Source organism: Taudactylus pleione, unplaced genomic scaffold, assembly GCF_031769625.1.
Source record: "Taudactylus pleione unplaced genomic scaffold, aTauple2 ptg000066l, whole genome shotgun sequence".
Taxonomy (NCBI): domain Eukaryota; kingdom Metazoa; phylum Chordata; class Amphibia; order Anura; family Myobatrachidae; genus Taudactylus; species Taudactylus pleione.
The window spans coordinates 1,119,895-1,137,049 of record NW_028284468.1 but is presented as its reverse complement, the minus strand read 5'-3'; the positions used below and the strand labels follow the sequence as shown (position 1 = coordinate 1,137,049).

Sequence of the window (17,155 nt, the reverse complement as noted above, 5' to 3'; positions counted from 1 at the left end):
ACAGAGTGAAAAGTGGTAAGAAAGTGATAAGGTGCCAGCCAATCAGCTCCCAACTGTCATTTTTCAAACACAGCCTGTGAGATGACAGTTGGGAGCTGATTGGCTGCTACCTTATCACTTTTCACTCTGTCTCCTAACACTGCTTAGTAAATAGACCCCTTATACTTATAAGGTTAGGGTTAGACACTTATACTTATATGGTTAGGGTTAAGCACTAGGAGGGAGGGTTAGGCACTTACAGGAGGGATAGGATTCAGCACTAGAAGGGACGGTTAGAGTTAGGCACCAGGAGGGAGGGTTAGGGTTAACCATTTGTGTGTCGACCATTTTGGTGTCGACCTTTTGATCATGTTGACCAAGTGAACTTGTTGACCTTCTTCCATATCAACCTTTAGTGTGTGGACCTTTTGTCCCTGTCGACCTTTTGTACCTGTCAACCTATTGCCTGTCTAACATCTGGTGTCTATCTAGAGTAGACATTGTCGACCTTTTAATGGTCTATCATTTATACCAAAGGTAACAATGTGTGGGATAAGCAAGAGAAGAGATAACACAAAATGGGGTCCTGTTTTGTACAAAATGCTATGACATACATGTGACTGAATAGTAATATGATACGCCTGAATGAATAGATTCAGCATCATCATCAATCTTCACAATTCACCAACTGCAGGAAGCGGCCCCCGGATGTGCCTAGATTGGTTATGGTGAGACTACCTTGAATGAAGACAGTGATTGACATCAGCAACGCATTGTAAAACTGTCCCATAAACAAGTCAAGGTGCTGTAGTGGGATTGCAACTTTAACTTGATGTTCCATGCACCTATTCAACTGAAGGTGAACAGCAGGAGAAATTCTTCAAATATGTCTTGTGAACACAAGCATGTAGGTTGTCTCCTCCATAGAAGTGTTCCAGGCACAGCTGAAAACATTATTGATCATCTTTATAGAAACTGCACACACAGCAGACCTGTTTGTCAGGGAAAACACCGTATACAGGATATTGTAATGAGGACTCCAGACAGGCAGGTACTTGGTAAAGCAGTGGCTTTTTAATGGTAGCAGACACTGCACCTTAGCATACATGAGGTAGGGCCTGCACACATACAGGCACATAACATAAAATAAACAAACAAACATAAGTCTCAGCACTCATTGTGCTAATCAGTCAGCAGTGGCTTGCAGCCACAATTTGAACATGCTCTCCCAGCATAACCATTGGACCCTGGCACTGCAACAATGTGTCCCTAGTTCCTGGCTGCTCCTCAGCATCAGGACAACGAGCATCAGGTGTGTGAGAGTTTTAAACCCTTTGGTGCTCCAGTGATTATTCCAGCTAGGTCTGTGTTAATGTGAAAACCTGGAATTCCACACATCCACCACTTATGCAGAACGCACAGGTTTCACTCCAGCCTTCCTTGGAGGGAGCTGATTCCACCAGAATGTGGGCAATTCAGGTGAGATACAGCCCCTCTCACCACAATATCATCTTGTTCACTGAGGCACATCTCTTTGGCTATTGTCTCCCCAGCCTTACTTAGATATGTAGCTTTCAAAATATTGACATTTTCATCCATAGTTGATCTCTTAAACCTTCTATCGGATGAGGTGTTGTCATGTGTCATACTAACATAAAATAAAGACACTGAGACGTGGATTTGGCAGATAACTTGATGGCGATTTATTGGAGCAATAATTATTTATTATTTATTATTTATTTAAGGTTGTATGGTGGCAAAGAAAGGACGGCCAGAAATCAGCCAAATCTGCTATGCCCGCACACAAACAACAAAAGGCATAGCAGGCGTAGATTGCCCAGAGTGCATACACATAACCACGTAAATCATATCAACAACAAAAGGTAACGCTCAGCCTCTATCTTGACTTCCCACCCATTTAGGTGGTGATACTGCCCCCCCGTTAGGTTGGTACAGCCAACTACCAGTCAACAGAAGGGAGCGCCCTTAAATCATAATTGCACCCGGACTGGTGACCTGCCGTTCTTTCCCGCCACAGCAAGGTTCTGCTTATAGAACCGCCGCACCGCCACCATACCAAAGACTACCCCAAAAATGCCAACTCCTCAAAAAGATCCCCAATAAAACAATGACAAACCCTCCTCCGTTAAATGGACTTCGTCAGCCCTATATAAATCACTAAAACGAAATTGAATGTTCTTATGGTAAATGACACGGTCATAATATGGCCATCACAAATTTGGCTACTGCAAAGTTAAGTTACTTCCTAGCTTCGTCAATAGCAGGAAAACTCCTAACACCACGCCAGGCCTGTCGAGGTATGATGCAAGACCAAATTAACACGAGGGCCAAGCCGACAGCACCCTCGCCAAATCGTTGACAATATCAACTCGTAATTCTACAGTGGACCTCCGCCCTAAGTCGTTGCCTCCTACCCAGAAAATATCTGAGTGGCCTATAACCCAAATGACCTGCGTGACAGAGAGCCATCCTAAAGGTGGGGGAAGGCAGTAAAGAAAATTAGTATTTGTATAAAACAATAACATTTTATGGTGTATTAGTGGGATCTGATAGAACATAAGTGAGTATCTGCCACTTTACTATTTAAAGTGGCTAAGACAAACAAAAGACACAAAGGGGAAGAATGGGTGGGGGGGAAATTGGGAAAAAGCAGGTGAACTCAGTAAGAGGTAAAATAAAAACCTGCTGAGGGATGGACTATGAATTAAATGATGGAGAATAACCGAATTGAATCCGTCAGTTCAGGTAAAATTTGTAAAATCCCTCAAGACTCCCATTGCCAGCAATGGCGAGTAGCTAATCCCGAGTAGGACAGACAGGGGTAACAGACAAGACAAGACAGGACAGTACATGAGACAAGACAAAAACCAGGCAAGCATAAAATATAAACGTCACAAGAACAAACTGTGACATGACTTTAAACAAAGGACCTTAACGCCTACGTCGAATGTAACTTTTATAACTATCAGATTTCCAACGCCCAAGGGACTTAATTTCCGATGCCGAGAAACCCGCAGCTGCGGCCGAAGTTGCGGCTCCGATCCGACACGAGTGTGTACCAAAATCCTGATACACACCTCTTCAAATACCAACCAAACTGGTATTTGGTAAGCGGAGTCCTGTCCAAATGCATGAGCCATGAACCAGGGACATCCGGCCGTACTAATGCGAATGGCGTAGCTAATGCCACAGGGCAGATCCGTTTATCCTGAGACGGACTCAACAAGATCCACCTGCCCTTACCAGCCTGGTCGGTCCTTGACCGCCGAATCCTACACAGCACAGACCTTTCACTGACAGATATCCGAGAGGAGCATGGTGGCATCAACCCATTTGGAAGATGCAACCAGCTCCAATACCCGCAAGGCGCCGTAAAAAGCCAATGAAAACGCCAATTGGATCAGGACTGCCTCGCACTCGGTAAGAGCAATTCCGTGAACTGCCCCCAACGCTGCCGGCAGCAAATGATCATCCACAGGTTTCCTACGGTCAGCTACTGGCCGGGAGACCCGTGCCCAACCTTTTAAAGCCTTCATGATCAGAAAGCTTTTTATAAAGTCAGGCTGTCCCTTCAACTTACAATAAAATGCAATGCCTGCCAAAGAGCGTGTCACAGAAGCCCTGGATCTGCTAGCCAAACGGAGACTCCAAATAAAAGAAAACATCGAACGATGCTGACTCCTACCTGCCTGCCTGCTGCTATGGGAATAATCTTCCCATTCATTTCATGCCTTACGGTACGCTCGCAATGTGGAAGGGGCTAGAGACTGTTCTGCTAAGCCCTCCATGCCGGCTCGATCACCTGCCAAACATAAGAGGGGCAAAGCACCGCGTCAGCGTCAGCACCAGGGACCAAAGATCGGAATTTAGCCCACTGAAAACGTGATAACGCATCGGCTATCTCATTCTCCACCCCAGGCACGTGTCTTGCCTTAAACAAGATGTTACATCGCAGACATGTGAGCACCAACTGTGCTAGCAAGCGCAAAACCAGCAGGGAAGCCGCGCGTTGCCGATTGATCGCATGGACCACACCCAGGTTGTCGCACCTGATAATGATGCTGCGATTGCGTAAACGGTCCCCCCAGATTTCAAAAGAACCTGTCACGCATGGCGCTGGGGAAGTGGAAACTCTGGGTCCGGGTTGCGGGAGGAAACGAAGGCAAGGGGCCTGGATATATGTTCTCCTCATCCACAGCTCTCGAGTGTTGACGAGACCTGGGCAATGGTGCGGAGTCTAACCCACAGGATGGTGTTCGCCAGTGACCCCTCCAATCGGGATTTGGGCTTAGCTGCACCCTGTGAGCAGGTCGCGGTCCTTTGACCAGGTACCCGAGCTCAGTGGGAATTGGAGACACAAATAACCGTGGCCCTAATAAGAGATGCATAAGATTTAAGGCACTGTGGAGTGATCCACAAACAACGTAAAGAAGTCTGGCAATACTGTAGCACAAAGGCCCTCATTCAGAGCCATACGCTCTGAGCAGAGCGCACGCTCTGAATGAGGGCCGTCCTCTATAACTATTGAGCGTCCTCCTGGACCATCGAAACTGCGAGCCGGAGCCTGCGGTTGAGGTTTTCAACCGCAAGGCCCGGAGTGATTTTGGCTCTATCAGAGCCAAAATCACTCCCACTGACATCACTAGTGATGTCAGTGGGCCGGCTTCTGACGGTAGGCGTTCCCTTAGGAATGCCCCCGTCAGGGAGGCACGCCCCCGGCACGCCCACCAAAGGGGGCGTGCTGTCAATCAACATCGACAGCACGCCCCCTTTGATCAGACACAACGAGCGAAGGAAAGTCCTTCGCTCGTCGTGTCTGGCGCATGCGCACAACGGAGCTCCCTCCGTCGTGCGCATGCTCAGTGCAGAACATCGACCCACTTGCGAGCGGACAGCCGCTCGCGAGTGGGTCTGAATCAGGCCCAAAGTTCACTAGTGACACGTTTAGCACACAGGCAGATATAGTAATACACTGTTGCAAGAAGTTCACTAGAGACACGTTTAGCACACAGGCAGATGGTAATTCACTGTTGCACAAGGTTCACTAGAGACACGTTTAGCACACAGGCAGATGGTAATACACTGTTGCAGGAAGTTCACTAGAGACACGTTTAGCACACAGGCAGATGGTAACTCACTGTTGCACAGGGATCACAGTAACGTCTTGGCACACAGGCAGAGATGGAACACACTGTAGAGGAGATAGAACTCCAGGAACCTGGACCGGAACTCAACTAGGGACTAGGAGACAACCGTTGTTCAGGCAGTTTGCAGAAAGGTGGATGCAGGCTATATACCCCACAGAACCCTTTGATAGGTGCACAGCGATCAGCTGATGCTCACCTATCCCAGGCCGGAAGTACAGTCACATGGGCCGACTGACATGGCGGCGCCCATGCCGGGAACCCCGATTTCAGACACCGTACCGCCCGCAGTCCCCTACGCACGAGGAGAATGCTCAGCGTCCTCAGCTGCCGCGCCAGCTGCCCGACCGCCCGGGAGATCAAAGGAAGCCGGCGAGGAGGTAAGGCCGCGCTGATCCCCGGCAGAGCCCTGACAAAACCATTATGGGGAAGAGTTCGAGAAGGAGCAAGTCCTTAGTCAAACCCTTCGCCACCCATTCCTACGGCCAACGCACCAGGAGCCATCAAGGTAACAGCCAAACCCCGTGGCTCCTGCCGCATCAGTGAACAGCTGGAGCCGCAAATTGTCAGCGGCTGGAGACATCCACAACCGAACGCCATTAAAATCCTGAAGAAACGAAACCCAGACAGAGAGGTCCGCTTAATCTCGGAGGATAAACATAGCAAATGTCTCGGCGTAGTGACCCCAGCCGTGGCCCTTTCCAGCTTACGCGAAAAAACTCTGCTCATTGGTATGACCTTACAGGCGAAGTTTAACAGGCCAAGGAGGGATTGCGCCTGCCGCAGGGTAATTTTACTGGAACCCGCGCACTCAGCTATGGCATTGTGCAACTTGTCAACCTTATCGAGAGGCAGGCGGCAAGCGCCTGCCGAGGTGTCGATCTCGATACCTAGAAATTACAAGCAAGAGGAAGGGCCCTCAGTCTTGTCCGCAGCAATGGGAACTCCAAATTGAAATACAGCGCTTGCAAAGAAAACAACAAAAAACGACATCTATCAGAACCGGCAGGGCTGACACAAAGAAAGTCATCGAGATAGTGGGCTATCCCATGACCGCCGCAAGAAAATTCCACGCACCAGTGCAAGAAGGTGCTAAATCGCTCAAAATATGCACATGACACCAAACATCCCATAGGCAAGCACTTGTCTATGTAATATTCGCCGTCCAAGCGAAAACCCATAAACAGGAATGACTCTAGGTGTAAAGGAAGTAGGCAAAAAGCTGACTCAAACATCTATCTTAGCCATCAGTGCGCCTGGACCATAAAACCTAATGACGTCCAAAGCATCGTCAAACGACTGGTACACCACCGAGGAAACCTCGACTGGTATGACATCATTTACTGACGACGCCAACCTCAACAGCCACCTTATCCCTAACAATGTGAGGCAACTCAAACGCAGACTTCAAATTTTTAGGCGAACCCGTGTCGACAGCCCTGTAAATAGGTAAACCAAAACCAAAACTGAAACCGTTTAACAAAAATTCTGCATCCTGCAAATCCGGGTGCAAACGCAACCATTTCGCCATTGCTTTAACACGGACAGGGGATGGGGCTTTACTTAGCACCTGCTCCTTTTGCAGGCTGTACAGGCTGCTGCTGGGCAACCAGCTTGAAATATTTGGAGGCTGGGTGGTTGCCACTACATCGCAAGCAGAGGTGACGAAAATTACATTTTCGTCTCTGCGTACACGTGGCATTATTAAAAGCGAAACATTTGCCAGACGCCTGCTGTTGGCCTTGACGCACCGAACTAGTCGCTTTGCTTGCGCTAGGCCCTTCATGGGCAGGACGCGAAGGCTGCGTGACTTCCAGCCACACCTCCACGTCCTTCCACCCTAGATCCATCACTTGCCTGCCATCTTGCTTGCGACGAAATTCTTCGTCATAAGCGCGCCAAGCCATGCCCCTAGAAGATAACTGCATGCTATGAACTAAATGCAAATACCTCATGACGTTCAGGTGTTCCTGAGGACGCGTCTCCAAATAACAAGCCGAAAAAGCGCAAAAGCCGGCCAACCAATTATTGTAAGATTTGAAAGCTTCCAAACCTATACCGCCTTTTGCCCTAGCCGCTTTAAATTAGGGGTGAGCGGGTTCGGATTTCTGAAATCCGAACCCCCCCGAGCCCCCCCGATCCGAGTCCGATCCGAATCAGGCTCGACTTTTCCCGCCTGACTCGGATCTGAAATTGAGGCAAAACGTCATCATCCCGCCTTCCGAGTCTCGCGGGTTTTGGATCCTATATAAGGTACCCGCGTCGGCGCCATTTTCTCACTCGGCTGTGGACAGTGAAGAGGGAGGGTGGGAGTTAGGACTGTGTAGTGTAGTGCTGCTGTTGTCCACTACTTCAAAGTCCATAGGGGCTGGCTGTGTTGTGCTGTGCTGCTGTTGTTAATAGGGGCTGTGTCCACTACTTCAAAGTCCATAGGGGCTGGCTGGACTGTGTTGTGCAGTCAGTTCTCCATAGGGGCTGTGTCCACTCCAAAGTCCTGTGCAGTGTCCCAGTCCTAAAGGGGTGCTGTAGTGTTGTCCAGGGGGTGCTCTGTCCATCAGGGGTGCTCCCCCCAAGTGCTAAAAAAATAATATATTTTCTGTGTTTGTGAATTGTGTGCGCAGTAGCCGCACGTGCATCAACAAAGTAGTGCCAAGCGTGCGCCTGTGTCATAAGTAAAGGGCCGGCTGGCTTGACCGTTAAAGGGTGCTGTAACCCCCAAAGTACACTCCAGTCCAAACCAAAAAAAAAATTATTTTCTGTGTTTGTGAATTGTGTGCGCAGTAGCCGCACGTGCATCAACAAAGTAGTGCCAAGCGTGCGCCTGTGTCATAAGTAAAGGGCCGGCTGGCTTGACCGTTAAGGGTGCTGTAACCCCCGAAAGTACACTCCAGTCCAAACCAAAAAAAAAATTATTTTCTGTGTTTGTGAATTGTGTGCGCAGTAGCCGCACGTGCATCAACAAAGTAGTGCCAAGCGTGCGCCTGTGTCATAAGTAAAGGGCCGGCTGGCTTGACCGTTAAAGGGTGCTGTAACCCCCAAAGTACACTCCAGTCCAAACCAAAAAAAAAATTATTTTCTGTGTTTGTGAATTGTGTACGCAGTAGCCGCACGTGCATCAACAAAGTAGTGCCAAGCATGCGCCTGTGTCATAAGTAAAGGGCCGGCTGGCTTGACCGTTAAAGGGTGCTGTAACCCCCGAAAGTACACTCCAGTCCAAACCAAAAAAAAATTATTTTCTGTGTTTGTGAATTGTGTGCGCAGTAGCCGCACGTGCATCAACAAAGTAGTGCCAAGCGTGCGCCTGTGTCATAAGTAAAGGGCCGGCTGGCTTGACCGTTAAAGGGTGCTGTAACCCCCGAAAGTACACTCCAGTCCAAACCAAAAAAAAATTATTTTCTGTGTTTGTGAATTGTGTGCGCAGTAGCCGCACGTGCATCAACAAAGTAGTGCCAAGCGTGCGCCTGTGTCATAAGTAAAGGGCCGGCTGGCTTGACCGTTAAAGGGTGCTGTAACCCCCAAAGTACACTCCAGTCCAAACCAAAAAAAATTATTTTCTGTGTTTGTGAATTGTGTGCGCAGTAGCCGCACGTGCATCAACAAAGTAGTGCCAAGCGTGCGCCTGTGTCATAAGTAAAGGGCCGGCTGGCTTGACCATTAAGGGTGCTGTAACCCCCGAAAGTACACTCCAGTCCAAACCAAAAAAAAAATTATTTTCTGTGTTTGTGAATTGTGTGCGCAGTAGCCGCACGTGCATCAACAAAGTAGTGCCAAGCGTGCGCCTGTGTCATAAGTAAAGGGCCGGCTGGCTTGACCGTTAAGGGTGCTGTAACCCCCGAAAATACACTCCAGTCCAAACCAAAAAAAAAATTATTTTCTGTGTTTGTGAATTGTGTGCGCAGTAGCCGCACGTACATCAACTAAGTAGTGCCAAGCGTGCGCCTGTGTCATAAGTAAAGGGCCGGATGGCTTGACCGTTAAAGGGTGCTGTAACCCCCAAAGTACACTCCAGTCCAAACCAAAAAAAAATTATTTTCTGTGTTTGTGAATTGTGTGCGCAGTAGCCGCACGTGCATCAACAAAGTAGTGCCAAGCGTGCGCCTGTGTCATAAGTAAAGGGCCGGCTGGCTTGACCGTTAAGGGTGCTGTAACCCCCGAAAGTACACTCCAGTCCAAACCAAAAAAAAAAATATTTTCTGTGTTTAGCCGCACGTATATATCAAATCGATATAACATAAATGGAGGACCAAACTTTCTCCGATAAAAATAAAATAGAGAAAGATCAAGAACCACTTCCTCCTAGTGCTGAAGCTGCTGCCACTAGTCATGACATAGACGATAACATGCCATCAACGTCGTCTGCCAAGGCCGATGCCCAATGTCATAGTAGAGGGCACATACAATCCCAAATGGCAAAGTTCAGGAAAATGACCTTGAAAAAGACATTTAAATCAGCTGAAGAGAAACGTAAACTTGCCAATATGCCATTTACGACACGGAGTGGCAAGGAACGGCTAAGGTCGATCCCTAGTATGTTCATGACTAGTGGTTCAGCTTCACATGACGATGGAAGCCCTCCTCCCACTAAAAAAATCAAAAGAGTTAAGCTGGCAAAAGCACAGCGAAGAACTGTGCTTTCTAAGAAGATATCACAAATCCCCAAGGAGAGTCCAAGTGTGGTGGTGGTTGCGATGCCTGACCTTCCCAGCACTGGACGGGAAGAGGTGGCTCTTTCCACCATTTGCACGCCCCCTGCAAGTGCTGAAAGGAGCACCCACAGTCCACTTGCTGATATGCAAATTGAAGATGTCACTGTTGAAGTACAACAGGATGAGGATACTGGTGTAGCTGGCGCTGAGGAGGAAGTTGGCGAGGAGGATTCTGATGGTGATGTGGTTTGTTTAAATCAGGCTCCGGGGGAGACAGTTGTTGTCCGTGGGATGAAAAAGCCCATCACTGTCATGCCTGGGCAGAAGACCAAACATTCCACCTCTTTGGTCTGGCAATATTTCTATCCAAATCCGTACAACAACTGTCTTGCCATATGTACCATATGTAAAGGTGAAATAAGTAGGGGTAGGGACGTCAACCACCTAGGAACATCCTCCCTTATACGGCACCTGCAGCGCGTTCATAAAAAGTTACTGTCAAGTTCAGAAACTTTGGCTAAGACCGTAAGCAGTCCAGGGACACCTAAATCCCGTTGTCCTGTTGTATCCAAGCGCCTGCAAACCACACCGTCAACTCCCTCCTCGTCAATTTCCTCCTTAGTCAGGATCGGAAGTAGTCCTGCAGGCCATGTCACTGGCATGACTGACTCTCCTATCCGGGATTTCTCTGGAGGATCCTGCATTGCTATGCCTACTGCTGCCGCTGCTGCTGTTGCTGCTGCTGGGAGTCGTTCATCATCCCAGAGAGGAAGTAGGAACACCACTACTTTTACTAAACAATTGACCCTCCAACAGTCCTTAGCGAGGAGGATGAAGTACGACAGCAGTCATCCTGAAGCAAAACGTATAACTGAGGCCTTGACTGCTATGTTGGTGTTAGACGTGCGTCCGGTATCCGCCATTAGTGCAGTGGGATTTAGACAATTGATGGAGGTAGTGTGTCCCCGGTTCCAAATCCCGTCTAGATTCCACTTCACTAGGCAGGCGATACCGAGACTGTACAGAAACGTCAGAAAAAGTGTCCTCAGTGTCCTGAAAAATACCGTTGTACACAATGTCCACTTAACCACGGACATGTGGACAAGTGGAACAGGGCAGACTAAGGACTATATGACTGTGACAGCCCACTGGGTAGATGTATCACCTTACGCAGCAACAGCAGCAGCGTCACCAGTAGCAGCATCTCAGAAACGCCAGCTCGTTACAAGGCAGGCTACGCTGTGTATCACCGGTTTCAGTAAGAGGCACACCGCCGACAACCTCTTAGAGAAACTGAGGGAAATCATCGCCCAGTGGCTTACCCCACTTAGACTCTCCTGGGGATTTGTGATATCTGACAACGCCACCAATATTGTGCGGGCATTACATCTGGGCAAATTCCAGCACGTCCCATGTTTTGCTCACACAATAAACTTGGTGGTGCAGAATTTTCTGAAAAGCGACAGGGGCGTGCAGGAGACGCTTTGGGTGGCCCGAAAAATTTCTGGCCACTTTCGCCATTCAGCGACTGCGTGCCGAAGACTGGAGCGCCAGCAAACACTCTTGAACCTGCCCCGCCATCACCTGAAGCAAGAGGTTGTGACGCGGTGGAACTCAACCCTCTATATGCTTCAGAGGATGGAGGAGCAGCAAAAGGCCATACAAGCCTATACATCCACCTATGACATAGGCAAAGGAGGGGGTATGCACCTGACTCAAGCGCAGTGGAGAATGATTTCCGTGTTGTGCAAGGTTCTCCAGCCCTTCGAACTTGCCACACGTGAAGTCAGTTCAGACACAGCCAGCTTGAGTCAGGTCATTCCCCTCATCAGGCTTTTGCAGAAGCAGCTGGAGAAAGTGAAGGAGGAGCTAAGACGGAGCGATTCTGCTCGGCATGTGGGACTTGTGGATGAAGCCCTTCATTCGCTTTGCCAGGATTCCAGGGTGGTCAATCTGTTGAAATCAGACCACTACATTTTGGCCACCGTGCTTGATCCTAGGTTTAAAGCCTATGTGGTGTCTCTCTTTCCGGCCGACACAAGCCTGCAGAGGTGCAAAGACCTGCTGGTGAACACACTGTCAGCTGAAGCGGAACGTGACACGTCAACGGCTCCTTCTTCATTTTCTCCCGCAACTGGGGCTGCCAGGAAAAAACTTAGGTATCCTAAGCAACCCGCTGGCGGTGATGCAGGGCAGGCAGGACCAAGTTTGGACATCTGGTCCGGACTGAAGGACCTGGCAACAATTTCTGACATGTCTACTGTCACTGCATATGATACTGTCACCATTGACAGAATGGTGGAGGATTACATCGGTGACAGCATCCAAGTAGGCATGTCAGACAGTCCATACCTGTACTGGCAGGAAAAAGAGGCAATTTGGAGGCCCCTGTACAAGCTGGCTCTATTTTACCTGAGTTGACCCCCCTCCAGTGTGTACTCCGAAAAAGTGTTTAGTGTAGCCGGGAACCTTGTCAGCGAAAGGCGTAGGAGGTTGCTTCCACAGAATGTGGAGAAGATGATGTTCATCAAAATGAATTATCAGCTCTTCCAGGGAGACCAGCCTCCAGAAGGTACAGAGGGACCTGTGGTGGTGGATTCAAGTGGGGACGAGTTAATACTTTGTGAGGATGAGGATGTACACACTGAAGAGGGTGAGGAATCGGTGGATGAGGAGGATGAGGATGACATCTTGCCTCCGTAGAGCCAGTTTGTGCAGGGACACATTAATTGCCAGCTTGTTTTGTGGGGGCCCAAACGAACCAATCATTTCAGCCACAGTTGTGTGGCAGACCCTGGCGCTGAAATGATTGATTTGTTAAAGTGTGCATGTCCTGTTTATACAACATAAGGGTGGGTGGGAGGGCCCAAGGACAATTCCATCTTGCACTTCTTTTTTTTCTTTGCATTATGTACAGTTTGGGGCCTAGTTTTTCTAACTGCCATCCTGTCTGCCACTGCAGTGTCACTCCTAGATGGGTCACGTGTTTGTGCCGCCCACTCGTGTCGCTTAGCATAGTCATCCAGCTACCTCGGTGCAACCTTTTGGACATAAAAACACTATTGTGAGGTGTTCAGAATAGACTGGAAATGAGTGGAAATTAAGGTTATTGAGGTTAATAATAGCATAGGAGCAGAGAAACCAACAAATTCTGTGATTTTAGCTGTTTTTATGCTTTTTTAAAAAAAAATACAGATCCAAAACCCAGAACCCAAAACACGGAAGGGTGGTTTTGGCAAAACCAATCCAGATCCAAAACACGAAGAAAGATCCAGATCCAAAACCAAAACACAAAACACGAAAAGTGGCCGGTGCACACCCCTACTTTAAATGCCTTCTTGGTTTTTTCCGTAAGAGCAAAAATAACGACATAATCTCCCTTGCAGATCTTAGTGCGGCAAGTCGCCCTTAAACCTCACAACACAGCGGTGTTGTCGCAGTGTACCCCCGCAGAACCCTCCACACCGTTTTCCACTTGCTTGCGCTTAGGGGTGCGATGCCTGCGCCTCGAGCGACACCTTGCCTCCAATTTTGCATATTTTGCTGCTCGCTTACGCGCTCTGCCTGCGCTGTCCGCATTAGATACAGAGGAGGCGAAAGAAGACGTCAGAGAACTAGATTCTGAGTGCGGTAGCCACTAAACTCTGCTGGACCATACTTGGTGCAAAAGCTCTCAATGCTTGCACCAACTGATCTACATCGGACCCCCCTTGTACCCAAACAGAAGTAACGTTAGCAGGCGCGACAGTCTGATTAAGCAAAGAGCCTGCTGGCGGAGATGCTAAGAAAGGGGCAAAAACAGCAGCCAGAGTTGACAATGCAGACACTATAGCTGAAGGGTCTGGCTGCACAGCAATGGGGGGGGGCAGCAATACCTAAGACTGCAGGGGCTAACTGGGCTGGGACCCGCATACTAGAACTAGAGGCCACTGAATCCCCACCCCCAGACATGGGAGCATGAGTTTGATGCAAGCTGTCTGCAAAACGGATGACCCCCTGACTAAGCCCCGCCCCCGCCTAACTAACATGGCGGGCGCCCTGCTGCGAGCGAGGGACGGGGAGGCCCCCAGGGGACCCTGCATGTCCTCTAACTGAGAGCCTATCCCCCCGCCGGGACCTCCTCCTTTTACCGAAGGCTGTGTCCCTTATGTTAGGTGGGGGAGCGCGCGCGGGCCCGCCCGCGACTCCCCGTTCCTACAGTGGGAGACACGACCGGGCCCGGACTCATTAGAGCCGGGCGCCGACGTGCACTACGCCCCCGCACAGTTAAGGTGCCGGGAGCATCACCCGCCGCACACGCGGCAGGGGCCGCCCCGCGGCGCCGGTCCCTAGCAACGGCCGCGCCGGGAACGGAATCTGCCGCGTCCGCGGCAGAGGCCGCTCCCCGACGCTGGCGCGTGCCTGGCGTCCTGGTCACTGCGGCGCCAGGAGCAGCATCCGCCACATCCGCGGCAGAGGCCGCTCCCCAGCGCCGGCTCTGCTCAGCTTCAGGGGGAAGATAGCGGGCAGGAGGGGGTACGCAGTGGTGGGGAGGGGGCATGCTTAAATAGGGTCAGGGCCAGTAACAGGGGCAACCTTAATCAGTGCAGGAAAGAGAGAGAGGAAAAATAAACTGTGAAGAAAGAAATGACAGCAGAATAGGGAGAGAGAATACAGCAGGGATAGAGATATACAATAAGAAATAAAGCAAAACTAAAGAAAACAATCACCAATGTAATCAGACTTATACACTGCTAATCTCTGTTACTGACCAGAATCTGGAACAAAGAGGCTTTGGCCTACACTTCTGGCCCTTTATATAATGTTCCTGTTACAAACCCGCCCCTGATTACCATAGGCTAACTCCAACAAGTAATTTGCATACATGCCTGCCCCCATCCTAGAGGTTTAAAACACCTCTTTTCTTAGGCAATCTTTCGGTTTCTCTTCTCTGATGCTCTGTATAAACACACTCAATGGGCATCTCCATATAGGAGCTCAAGTTGGAGTCCTGGAGTTGAAGTGAACAAATTCTAACAATTCTAGTGTGAAAGGCTTTGAAGTCCAGTGACTCTTGTTGTACCGTTATAAAATAACTAAAGTCACCACTTTCAAATATATGAATGTATCGGATTGGATAGGAGTCTCGCATGAGTGGCAGATTGATATGGAATGAAGATTGGATTGTGATCATGTTACAATATTTCCTAAATAAACTCTGATAAAGTAGTCCTTTACTGTTACCAGGACCTTGCTTCCTAAGACACTGGCCACACAGTCAGGACAACTTCCGTTGATGTTTTTGAACTGGGAAGAGTACAGGCAATGGACATCATATGCTATGTCCCAGGGTCTGTCATGTTTCAGCCTGTGTCACTAACATGTCCCTTGGTGTATACTTCCACAACTTATTAGTTGATCACCATAGAAGTATTGGACAAGTAGTGCTACATTGACATTGTTTTTCCAGGTACCATTGGATGAATGTCCTTTCTCCTGACAACCTTCACAAGGTCAACCACAGTTTGACTGTTCCATCACAGGTCCTGTTTTGTACTCAAATACTTTAGTAATGTTTTAATTCGAAAAAGATTTTATTCACAGCTCCTAGATCAATGTAGCCCGTTGTGCAGGAGGAAATTTTGTATCGGTGTATAAGTGATGAAGAACTGAAAGTTGTATTTTATATCAGGGTTCCAGGGGTGTTGGAATGATTTTATGTTGGGGGGGCAACATAAAATTGTTCCGATGCCTCTGCCTTCATGCAATGAGCCCTACCCCATCCCTCCCTTAAACTTCCAACTTACCTGTTACTGGGCGCTCAAGAACTAGAGCGGCGGCCGTGGACAGTCAGGGGCTGTGCTTTGTGACAATAGGCTGCACGGCTCCTGCACTGCACGGAGGAGGAGGTGTAGTGTGCGGTCTTTTAACTTGAAGACTGCACAATACACCTCCTTCTCCGTGCATGCAGGGACCGTACAGCCTATTATTATAATGCACAACAACTGAGCATCCGTGGCCGCTGCGCCTTTTAAATGTTTGAAGGGGCCAACCACCCCCTTGCCCACCAGCCCATTCCGACACCCATGCAGGGTTCACATCTGACATTTTAGCTGCGTCCTCACATTGTTTCAGGCTATTCGACACTAATCTAAAGATGATGATCAGCACTGAGGTAGCAGCTACATTTCCAGACATTTTGACATAAAGAAGCCAGGTGTTGCTGTGGTATCTACTGGTCCTGGGAGTTCTGGTGCCTGGTTTTCAGCTGCAGTGGACATTCACATGCAAGACACAAAATCGAGGCTATGGGCTAAATCCAATTGTCTACGATGATTTCGCGGGTGCGAGTCACCGCAACAGCAGTCGCACATGACGGCAGCCCTAATTCGCACAAAAGAGCTCGCAGACCTAGAGGTCTCCGAGCAAAATTGTGCGAATCCGAGTTTGGAGCTGGCATCGAGAGGTGGTTGCTGGTGTTTTAACACCGTGGCAACAGCAACTCACGCCCTTCGCAAACTGTTGGATTGACCCCAAAGACTTTTAACAAGACAGTTGATATCAACAGTTACGTTCTCTCAACAAGTGGACAACATCCATAGAAACTGATTTCACAGATTATGAAAAACAAAAAGAGGAACTCAAATTCAAGTTACTAGATAAAAATAACAACAGAGAACTGATGGACAAAGCCGTTACAGACACAGATACACATTACTCACATAAAAGGAAGTCTACACCAAAAAAGTCTCAACAGAATGAGGTATACATTTAATCTGCACATAAAATCAAGAACTTATTAACCAAATACTGGCCTATTCTAAAAGAAGATGAACTCTACACACCAGATATTAACTCCAAACAAGTTAAGAACCACATTAACCCAATTAAACCATAGACCACACCAAACAGAAAGAAGGTTTTCACCATTGTGGAAGCTGTCTCCCATTAGGGCATAAGGATTACCCCCATAGAAAACAGATGCATCATGTGACTTACCAGTAACACATGACACGCACACACACTACCATACCTCTGGATTTTTCCGATCTCCATACAATTTTAATTGTTTGGGGGGTAAATAAACTTTACTACTCAGTCCAGTGAATCACAGATACCCTCACCTAAGATGATACACATTGTAATGTCCCAGGTGCACTCACCTCCGCACCACTGTGTAAATAGGCATAGGCTATGAGCAAAAATGCTGCACACAAAAATATGGTATCTACGCCTGTATACTGAGCCGTCCAAATCTTAAATTCATTAAGGCAGTGTATCATGTAATTTATTGCAGTGATAAACAGCAAAAAAGATAAACACTACAAGCCAATACAGAGTGGCTTTCTCATGCTCTCGCAAATTAGATCAGAACAGAAAAAAATG

At 48.5% G+C, this 17,155-nt stretch overlaps 1 pseudogene; it reads right to left on the bottom strand.

Moving 5' to 3' along the window:
- LOC148534368 (hepatocyte growth factor receptor-like) overlaps positions 1–17,155 on the bottom strand; it is a 99,775-nt pseudogene that overhangs the window by 14,734 nt on the left and 67,886 nt on the right.